The sequence below is a fragment of the Pyxicephalus adspersus genome, chromosome 10 (genome assembly GCF_032062135.1).
Source record: "Pyxicephalus adspersus chromosome 10, UCB_Pads_2.0, whole genome shotgun sequence".
NCBI lineage: Eukaryota > Metazoa > Chordata > Amphibia > Anura > Pyxicephalidae > Pyxicephalus > Pyxicephalus adspersus.
In genome coordinates, this window is record NC_092867.1 from 18,144,072 (window position 1) to 18,156,248 (window position 12,177).

Here is a 12,177-nt window from a genome sequence, read left to right on the forward strand (position 1 = left end):
GCAATTAACTCAGGATAATATATGTTGTTGGGTGCACTGATTTTATCTACTATCTTAAAACCCTAATTATGCAATGAGACGCTATTGAGGGATTTGGCTGAAGATCTGCAAGAGGAGAAGAAAGAGATGTTAAAGAAGCCCTCCACGCAAAAAGAGCATGAGAATTCAGATTGTTCTTTGCTCTTTAACAAAAGTTAACGAGCTGGGAGTCGTCAGTCACTCAAAGTGCAAAGAATTTAACCCTTTCCAAAAGAACTTATTTAAGACACTGTTCCCCAAGCAGTGGTTCACGAGTCAGCTCTCTCCTGTAAGCAGATTCTCAAATTTTGCAAAGCCTGGCTTATCTAAAAAAAGCTGCTGCGTTATATATTTCTCATAAGCATGAAGCAAATGAACGGACATCTGCTTAATCTAAATTCATTAACACTGTAAAAAATGTTGTTTTATGGAGTGGTTGCACTTTTTCCTATTTACTGTGGCTAATTGGTTTGTGTATAACTCATGAAGCATAATAAGCTGAGATCTTTAGAAGGAAGACTACCTGGAAAAATAGATACCCAGCCCACCGACTGCACTGAACATGGCTGGAGGTGGTGCAGCTGTATAGGGTGTATGACTATGATTTAGGCCTCATGGATGGAATGAGCAATCCTCACACAGGTGCTGGAATTTGTAGAATCACTGGAATTCCAGCAAAGATTTCTTGTGATCCATAAGCATCCAAATGAAGGGTTCTGATGCCATAAAAGTATATGCACTGCATGGTAAATTCTAGAATGTCCACTTATTCTAACATTTACCTAGATATCTGTTATATTCCCATTTGGCCTGGCATGTAGTACACAAGTAAAAGGATTATCTAGAACACTTTCTCATCTCATAATCTCTGCACCAAAAGGCTTGCCATTGGATTCTACCCTGCCAAAAAGGCAAAGCATGGGGTTATATAGATAACCTTTTTAATGGTCTCAAAAAGGGCTAAATCCAAGTTGTGGTTCATACTGAAGATAAGCTCGTCCCTAATTATTTCAACACGCCAATAGAGTTCTGCTTCTTCATTGCATGTAGGCTCATTACAGAAAAAAATATACCAGTGGCCATAATCACATTGGTGGAAAAAAAAGCAACAATAACATGGAATTGTAATTGTATCTTATAGTAAGGGGTAAACTTTCAAATTTCATGTATGTAACAGTTTAAATAGAATAGCTAAAACTTACCATGATCCAATTTGTAAAATTATTAGTGAATAAAGTGCTGTGCATTGGACTTACCTATAACTTACCTGTATCAACAAACTAGATTCCAACTTTCAGTATTCCATCATTAACACATTAAGTTATTTCCTCTTAGTTTTACTTTGTTAAGGTTTTTTTTATGGATGGTTGGATGGATCAGCTATGGCTGATTTTTTTAAAACAATTTTATCTAAAAGTTTCTCACAAAGGATCTCAGCTTTGGATAACAAATACACCCTACAATATCGCTTTTGTCTTAAAGTAGAAAAGCCTAAATATGACGTACTTCTTTATTTTCAATAATATATGTAAAAAAGCTGTGCATAAAGAGACACAGGATTCAAAGTTGATCTGAACTCAAAAAGTGAAGATTTGCTAATAGAAAAATCTAGAAATGTAGGTCGTGCCCAAGTAGTTCCCTGAAATACCTTCCTTTTGCCCAAAATTGACTGTACCTATGCATTCCTGTCTTGTATCCCAATTCTTCATATCCTTAGCATTGCTTTTAGGATCTAATTTTAGGTTTGATTTTACTAGAACCTAACAAACTTGTTGTTTGAGCTAAGTTTATTTAGCTGATTGTACATGGTGGACATTACCAATGGCTCAGAGTGTTTGACAAATCCAACTTTGGTTTGAATTCAAAATTCCAATAACATATATAATTATTGGCTGTGGATCTTTGCTTCTTCAACCTCTTGTTTGCTTCTTGATCATTACCCACCAGTCATTAGTTCACCATCCATCAGGGGAACATGGGAAATTAAATCCTTGCTACCTTACCAAGTTGGCTACCTTCACAAAGAAACACAGAGCCTGATTAATTAAAGCTCTCCAAGGCTGGTGAAGATACATTTTCTTCGGTTAAGCTGGGTGATCCAGCAAACCTGGATTGGTTTTTTAAAGCCATTTGCTATTTCTTACCAAATGTTTTTAATCCTCAACCAGATCCATTCCAGGTTTTTTTGAATCACCCAGCCTTTCTTAACCTTCTTACCTTGGAGGAACCTTAAAATAATGTTTGGATCTCAGGAAAGTTCTTTACAAACTGCTATACCTTCAGCTTTGGGTACATTAATGTCATATGTAAATTGTAAAAAGTGTTAAATAATAATATAAAGAATGTGGCATAGCAGAATTATTAAACACCCAGGTCAGACAATTTTTAACATCCACCTGGAGATTTACAAAATTATTTTTTTAATATTTATCTTGAAATGAATGAATACTGATAACAGAAAAGAAATAGAAGCAGTTTGCTCCTTACATTGATGAACAGTAGAGATGCAACCCCTTACATTAATGGTCAATGGGAAAATACCCAAATACCTACCTGGTCAATGTAGGGGGGAGATAGTTGCACAACTGCTCACTGCTTGAAGAACCCCTTGTAACCTTAAGTAGAACCTTGTGTAGCATGGAGGATTTGGGTTAGGAAATATTGGAATGAAGAAAACTGATGGTTAGTTTTTGATGCAACAGAACTTTGATGTTTTAAAGCCAGCATTGATATGTCTTCATTCAAGGCAAGTTATCCAATGTTTTTTTAGCTCCAGGTCTTTCTTGGTGATTTAAGCTATCACAGGTCCTTGTAATATGTGTAATTTACCATATTGACTCCAATTAGTTACAATCTGTAGCAGAATGTGCAGATCACAGTGGTCCACCAACTTGGCCAAGAATTGGTTATATGGCAAATCCTAACCGTTTCTCCACAAAGCCCACATATGACATCATACGTGTCTCCCTACAGATGTGTACATTCATAGGATACAGAAACAGATCATATAGCAGTGAGACTGACCAGGCTAGGGATAAGTTGAGTAAAAGCACAAACCTATATGCTGTTGGTAACAGAGTACAATAAATTTTTCTTGAAATGTTGTCAGGAACAATCCCAAGACAAATCACACAGACCTGCCTCTTGGTTAATTAGCAAGACAATGATAAAGTTTCTTATCCAAAATCAATAGGAGATAACAATATATCTTCTTCACTGTATAGGAGAAAAAAAAACAAGAGAACTACTAAGGAGTGACTGAACAAACCGAAGTGAAATTCCTATGCTTTAGATGTATAGGAAAGTAATTATTGTACATGTGTATAGAGTACTTCTCAATTTTCTCACTAAATGAGATCTGGTCATGCATCACCAGACCGACTCACATTTATTACCAAATGTGTCAGGTGCTGGAGAAGAGTCTCGATCGGATGGCTACGTCACCAATGATCTCCAGACTGATTTGTTACCTGGAATGTCAGATAAGGAGAATTGGCCTTTTTATCCAGTTTCATTGTATTTTAAAGGGAATGTATACTCTTTTTAATGATTTTTTTTTAGATATGTGGTCAGTCTTATTAGCATGTGCTAATCATTTGTGCAAGTTTCTTTTCTATTGTGTAATTCGGAATTATATACCAAATACCTAATATATTTGCACAATATGAAAACCCTTCTCCTGGCTTGGCAGTGATATACAGGGGTTCTGCTTTTGTGCTTCTTTTCAAATGGTTGATCTACAAATCTCTATAGCTAATAAAGTACGAAAAAAGGATAACGCATGTGGTAATGTAAAAGTTATATTAAAAAAAAACATTCCTTAATGTATGCACTAGAAATTGTGCTTGATAAAAATTCCTTATATGTTCCCTTTAATTTTTTCATTATTAAAAAAAATAAATAAATTAATTATATAAAGAGGGGAAAACCTGGCCAGGATTAATGTTTTAGGCAGAGTTGTACCCCACTCTTTTAAACCGTGTTGCCTATTATCTGTTGGGATGTCTTAATTACATCTGTCCCAATCCATTGTTGTGTTCAGCTGGCCATACACATTGTAACATTTTCAGTTGAGTAGTTGAGACAAAACTATCAAATTGATCAAAATGATTGTAATTACAACTATATTTATGATCAAATTTTGGGCAGAATGTCAATTGAAAATTGACTGGCCAAAACAATGTCTATTGGTTACATTAAAATGGAAACCACTTTTTGCGTTCCAATCAATATTTTAATTTAGCTCTGGATTTTTCAACATTCAGCAAATAATCTTTAGTCGCAAACATAAATAGTATACCTATTATGTCACAAAAACCAAATTTGTTTCTTACAGGGCCAACAAAAATGAAAGGGAAGCCTTCATGGGCGCCTGTAAGATTAAAATTAAGAGTTAGGATATTAGTTTACGGTATCTTTTGGGGTTGAGGGTTAGGTTTTATTAACATTACTTTTATTGGTAATCATAAAACAACAATGTTTAGGCATAGTAAACATTTACACAGCTTTTATTTTCAAAGATGATCAGTGAACCTACAATTGCCATGTGTATTGGTAATCACCAGTCATTCTCTAAACAATATTCTTCATGTAATACCCCTTTTTTTGGCTATTTATTGTCTTCATATTTCAATGGTGCAGCGCAGACTAAATTGGGGGGGGGGGGGGAGTGCTCCTATACTTGGGTCCTGTTCAAAAGAACTTGACTTTTGCAAAACTGGAAGTTTTAAATATGAGGAGGGGTTCTCAGAAAGTTTACCTGATATGGGGGCCGGAAAATTATGATGACAGCCCTAATTGATGCATAAGGTATCTGCACCCAAAAATGTGGGTCTAATTTAAAACCCTAAACAACCCTAAACAACCTAATGTTTTATGAACAAATACTTCAATATAGAACATAATTCAAAGGGAACCTGTCATTTGTGCTAAAAACAGAAAGCTTTTCATGAATTAAAGCCATAGGGCTGTTTCAGACCCATGGTGAATGACAGTGTTCTGTCTGTTCATCTGTGGTCCCAATCACTTCCTTTTGAATAAAAATGGTTTCTACACCCACAAATGTGGGTCTAATTTAAAACCCTAAACAACCTACATACCAAATAATCTACAATAGGGCACCCAAATTTAATGTTCTAGCTTCTGGTTTTGGTCATGTGGCCTTTTTTATGAAAATAAATTAAAAAGTAGGCCAAGACATTGATTTTTTTTTTTTTTAATAATAGTACAATACATCTTTCAATATCCCAACACACAAAGTTCAATCCCACAAAAAATTCCACATGAAAGCCTTACATGGATTCAGCAAGTAAAATTGAAATATCATAGCATATTGACAAGTAATGATCTGTGTCTCGATAATTCCAGCCGCCACCTTTCTTAACATTATTTACAGATCTTAAGTTTGACTCTTCTATTCCTAGTATTAGACAAGCAGGGTCTATGATCCAAAGAAAAACTCATTAATCACTTTCTAACACCAGGACAAGGCACTGGAACCAAATATGCTTAACAACACGAAGTGACCAACCTTGAAGAGACAGGATGCTTTCCCAAAAGAGTTGATTGATCGAAACAATTTTTCTATACATACTTAAGTTATTAGCACGCTTTACCTCTGCCACTGTAAATACATGTATGGATCTATTATTTCGTTCCATATCTCAGCTTCAGCCCTCGACAAATAATGCAGCTGTCACACACAACTTGACAAAGCCCTTTTTGAAATGGAGTTGGTTATTTAAAAAAAAAACGCTGATATATTTTTCTGCTTGTTAAGGATTTTTAGGCCCGTGAATTTGATTTAAAATTAAAATGTCTTGCTCTAATGTTTTATTGGTGATCATAATTATGATAAATTTATGTTCCAATAATCTACTTTATACAGTATTGATTCAAGTGACAAGCACAGATAAGTTTAATCAAATACTTCTTGCTGCTCATTAAATATATTTGCGGATGGGGTGTTACACATGTGGAAGGTGAGTCGTTTTGTCATCAAGCATTTTTCTAGAACTTCAATGCATGGTAAAAATTCATCAAGGCGTATGGAGACAACTGGACTCTTCTCCATCAATTCCCATGCAGAGAATGACCAATCCATTAGGGCTTTCCTCAATCTACCTTCTATCTGACAACAGCTAATGAATGGATGTTATATTGGCATGAGCTTAAATAATAAGTGAAAAATGAAAAATTGGCTCAATTAATCAATGACTGGCAGTGAATCATTACCAATATCTAAAAAATGCCCAGCAAAGCAGCACAAGGGATTTCTCATAATAAACAAAAATGTTATATGAACAAATACTTCAATATAGAACATATTTCAAAGGGAACCTGTCATTTGTGCTAAAAACAGAAAGCTTTTCATGAATTAAATCCTTAGGGCTGTTTCAGACCAATGGTGAATGGGAGTGTTCTGTCTTTTCTGCTGTGGTCCCAATCACTTCCTTTTGAATGAAAATGGTTTGGAACAATGTTATTGCATGTGGCATGGTTTTTGGATGCACAATTGTTTATGGAAGAACTGCAAACCATGCAAATTTGTTATCACGTGCCTGGGATTGGCCAACCTTACAGTTTTTCAGCACAGGTCTGAAATGGGCCTAACTCCAGGCATATAAAAGCTGTTTTGTTTTATGTAAAAAGTGTAGGTACCTGAATTTGACTTGGCATATTATTCTGCAGTCCCTGTACAGAAGAACTGGTATTGAGCAGCAGTTCCAGGTTGCTTCTGGCTCATTGTATTTTGACTAAGTTTCTAACACACTATATTAAAACTTTCAGATATATCCCCTGCTCTTTATGGAGCCTGACTGCATTACAGTAATACAAAAGTCAGGTTCAACTGAGCACATGAAATCTGTAGTAAGCGGAGGCGCACCGTTCTCTATAAAGGGTTCCCTGGCAATCAAACTCATGTAATAGTGTATGAATCTGTGTATGTATAGCCAGGAATAGGAAGATTAAAAGCCATGCTAGTTTATGTTTTGCTATCTGTGTATGTCACGGTCCCTTCCGTGACAGAAGTTTGAGGATCTGTCAGACAAGCTGCGGAACCAGCAGTCTCAAGCCAGACACTACTGCCAGGGCTTTACAGGGCTAGTAGGGCCCAGGTTCCTGAGTATGAGCTTTCCTACCATCAGGGGATGCTCATACAGTTAGGAGTTAGGGCCAGATTAGGGTGTCTGTAAGGGCTGACCATTCCCTTTTCCCTAGTCATTTGAGGCCTAGTAGTATATACGCCTTTCTGTTACCCTCCCCTCCCTGTTATACGTGACAGTGTACTATTGGTAAAATTTCCCCTTACTCCTTCTTCCAAGGAACAACAGGAAGGCACAGAGAAATCTTCCAAACTGAGATGAGTTTACCTCTTAGGCAGCTGTCCCAGAGACAAATGTCCTAATGATTTCTCTTTATCTCTAATTCTGCTGACAAGTTTAAAATTTTGGACCGTTTTGGTGCCAACGGTCACCAGTGCACAAAGACCATGAATTTCCCCAATGGGGACAGACACCAATGAACCAAAAGTACACGAATCAGGAATTCTAACTTCACTCTAGCCTGATGCTACATTTCATCTTTATATTTCTTGATTTTTAATTAACTAGTATTTTAAATAGTATTCAACAATGGTAGCCTCAATATTGTTCCCAGTACAGGTTTTTGTAGCCTAATGATAAAGCTAATATTTTCGGTTAAATAAGGCAACATTATCACATGGGATTACGAAATATAGAGTACGATATGCTCAGAGAAATAATACTTTCTATAATTCATCTTATCTTAATTGTCTTCAGGGTGTTTGTGTATATCAATAAGAGTGTCGTATGGCCTTTATATTATTATATATACTAATATAGGAGAAAGTATGATCAGATCACCCAAATTAAATAACTCAGAAAAGTCACATTCTCTTCTACCAGAAACAAAACAGTTCAGTCAATTATACACAGTGTACCAACAAGCATATCAGTCTCTTTCTATAAAAATGAGTCTCATTGATTCATATTGTATTAAACGTTAATTGGTAAATAGGGTTTTCTATAAATAAAAAAGAAACATTTATCATTTCCTTTTACAGTCTTGCTCCTCTAGATCCTTGCTGTGAATTCGGGCCTGATTGAGCACCAAACTATAATCACAGGCAAAAAATAAGCTTTGTCCGTCGTGCCAGCTTTTGGTACGTTTGAGTCTATAACTGATGGAATAAATCCAAAGCTAGCAATTACGACAGAGGCTGGCCAGCCAGACCGCTATTTTTAAATCAGGGCCGAGCCAGGGATAAAGGGGTTAATGTGGATCCAGAATAAAGGCAGTGGGGTTCAATGCACAATCACCAGCTGCAGGGCCTTGTTTATAACAAGCAAATAACTTCTTCCTTAGCCTCAGCTTGATAAATGGAGAGCTGGCTGCAGAAGGATGGATTTGTATGAGGACGGATTTTTTTTTCTACAATTTACCAGGTGTACTGCTGGCTCAGCCCAAGGATTTACAGTCAGGGTGGATGATTACTGGCTGGCATCTGACCACCTGGCAGGGGCATCGAGCTAGCACTTCTATAATAAAACCATCTACAGACTGGATGAGGTTGTCAGTGTATTTCAGTAGTGCTTAGAATTCCTTTTTTGAGACTGGCTGCCAAATGAAAGACCTGTAGTAACCATTAATTAGTTGACAAGACTTTTCAGCTTAAGATATTTAAAGTCACATCAATCTCTGCTATGAATAAAAGAAAAAGTTCATATTAATTCTAAGGAAACAAGGGAAGTAGGGTTTAGGAAGAACTCTGGGTAAATATTTGTAAGCAGTTATACCTACAAGTTTTACACATATGTCCTGTCCCTGACAATGAGACTATTTTTTCTATGGCTTGCAAATAATTCTATGTATTATATTCTAAATCCCATATATTTCTCAACCAGGGTTCCTCCAGGGGTTCCTTGCACCATGAGTAATTTGTGCCTCTCAGGAGACATTCTTCCCACTGGCCAGGCCTATAAGAGGCATTATGTACACCACATTATTTACTGTGAGCTGTGGATATAGTAATTGTAGTGGGGGGTCCCTGAAGACCAGAAAGTTATTTTAAGGGGTTTCCCAGAGTTAAAAAGGTTGGGAAGCTATGCTCTTAATATGTGCATGACCTGACTGTACTGAGTCCTCTCCGGAGCTGTTTTATCAATTACCTTTTAATAAAATATTAGCAATTTTCAGACAGCTGTGAGGTTGTGTTGTAGTTATTGCTTCCTCATGCTCCTGAACCGCTTCCCCCATGGCAGCCCATAGAGAAATAACATAGCACCCTCTGTCAAATGTTCAATACGTTAAAAATTAAGGCAGCAGTACGGCCAACTGGGTGGCAAAGAACCGCACATGTATGTCTGTTCCCACACAGGTCTGATATTATCATATGTTTCTTTTTTATGTTTTATTAAATACAATTGTCATCTGGTTTTCATTCTTTATTGAATCTAAATGCAACAATCTTTACCAGTTTAATTGAAAGCTGAACTCCACCTTGCAGACATAAATATAAATGAAAAGATGCTGGCCTACCATGAACCAAAATTCCCTCATTTTATTTTTTGTTAGATACATTTTCAGCACTAAAGATGTTCCCATGTGTTGTGTAACTTTGTGTAATAGGGCCCCCCTATTTGTTCCTTATGTAGGGGTAGCTCCTGGTAAAGTTTTCTGATAAAGTCTGTCCTGCATATGTCTAACTATCTTTGAGTGCAAATGTAAACAAACATTGAGACCATGACTATTCAGCAACAAGAAATCTGTGGCAGGGAAAGTGGATTAGGTTAAGTGGGGGGGGGGGATTAGAAAAGGTATATTTTAGTACAAGATTGGTATCTGTGACACTGCTCTCTCTTGGTTTGCTTCCTATCTGTCTGACCGCTCCTTTCACGTTTCTTTCAATGGTAATTCCTCCTCACCCACTCTCCTCCCTGTTGGTGTTCCCCAAGGGTCAGTCCTTGGACCGGTCCTCTTTTCTCTGTACACCTCCTCTCTCGGTAGTCTCATATCCTCCTTTGGCATGCAGTACCATCTAATCCTGTTTATTATTAATAATATTATTAATAATAAAAAGATTTTGATCTTTTGCACCATTTTCCTTTTCTTTCATTAATATGATATATAAAAATTGATGAATCTCTGAATGCTGTAACCAAAAGTTACTTATAAAAGTTTACTGTATTATTATAAAAAAGTACCTTGGACCTAGGATGTCCTAAGGCTCTGCAGCCTATTGCCTCACCAATCTCCACTGGCAGTTGGAAACAATATTGATGATATATCCCATGGTGTATAAATATCTAGGAGGTAGTTGGTGGTGGAGCTTATGTTGGGCAGGGGCTGAGATTCTGCTAGTCAAGGATATTCCAATATCTCAATTTGCCATTGCTATTAGAATCCCTGTCTAGCTTTTGAATTTTTAGGTAGAAATGAGACCACATCTCTATTATAATAATTGTGAATAATTATTCACAAATTCCAGCATGGAACGGAGGGACAGAAGGCTGCAGTGGGCAGATCTTTGTATCCAGGCATCCTAGGTAGGGGTCCAATATAGAATTTTGATTCATTTTGTGGGCCAAATCAAATTCCATACCTGTGAGTTTCTCAACCAGGGTTCCTCCAGAAGTTGCTGGGGGTTCCTTTAGAGCAATTTGTAACTCTCAGATCAGTTACCACTGACACCAATGATCTTTTTGGCTATCTGTAAGGGTGACATTCTTCTCACTGGCCAGTAATGTAAGAGGAATTCTTCCCTATGACCCTCTTCCCTGAAGACCTAAAAGTTACTTCAAGGGTTCCCCCCGTTAAAAAGATTGAGAAACATGGCCCTATACTATATAATATTATGTTTAGTTTGTTTATGCCTTTACTTTTTTGTTTTCTTGTTGCCCTTTTCATAGTCTGGAAATCTGGAAAGCATCCAGCTGATTTACTAACAGAAGTGACATATTTTTACCTTACTGTGTTTACAAACTCAATCTGCTTAGTGTTACCTTGATGGTAAAGTCATTTTATTGGTATGTTTTAGTTTTCGAGTGAAAGTCGGAGAATGTTTTATTATTTAATGCATGACGCTTGTTTAGGTAACAGGACATTCTTTGTTCCTGTACGTCCAGTGTAGACTTCAGTTCTTGTCTATGTGAATGACAAACAGGATGTGATATTTTATTTTGCTAGGAGGAAACAAGACTTCTAGAAATAGGTCTCTAGCACCACCACCAGGGAACACATGGAGATGAATACTATTGTTTAACATTTCAGACATAAACCCAAAATGATATCTATGGCACAGTGATTTGCAGTCTTTTTGGCTAAATTTGGAGCAGGGTTGAGTATCTAACTTTGGTTACCTTGCAGGCTCCATCCAGCGTGAGGTCAACTATCTCCCGGAGGACACGGTCAGCAGGTGAAGATGCAAGAAACTAATGTGATAGGTAAAGACACCTAGGGAAATGTAGGCAAACATACCTTTACAAATGTAAATAGAATGCATTTTAGAAAGGTGTATTTGAATAAACATCCCAGCTAGCAAACCTGTCCTCAAACTCCCCAACAGCAAAAGTGGTGGATTTGCTTCTCCTGTGCTCAGGCCTGTAAGAAATACACCTGCAGGTAGGACGGTTTTCAGCATTTTATCATATTATTATATATATATTATATTATTATTTGCATGCCACTAGGGAAGGAAATACAAGAGTAGCAGTCAAAAAGCAAGTCTTAAGCTGCGTACACACTGCCAATTTTTGTCGTTGGAAAGGATCTTTCACGATCCTTTCCAACGACAAGGGAGTGCACGATGCATGAACGGTGCTGTACATACAGCACCGTTCATGCTCTATAGAGAGCGGAGGGGGAGAGCGACGGAGCGGCACCCTGCTGCGCGCTCTCCCCTTCACTTTCATTACGATCGGCTGTCGTCCATCGTCCGTGGATCCGGCAGGTCGGTCGTCCGGACGATGGACGACACCGACTGTACACACGGCAGATTTTCGCCCGATAATTGGCCGATGCCGATTATCGGGCGATAAAAATCTGACGTGTGTACGTAGCTTTAGTTTCTATAACTATCATTCCATTTCATAAATTTAAAGAACAATCATCAGCCAATTATCAGAAGATCAAAATTAT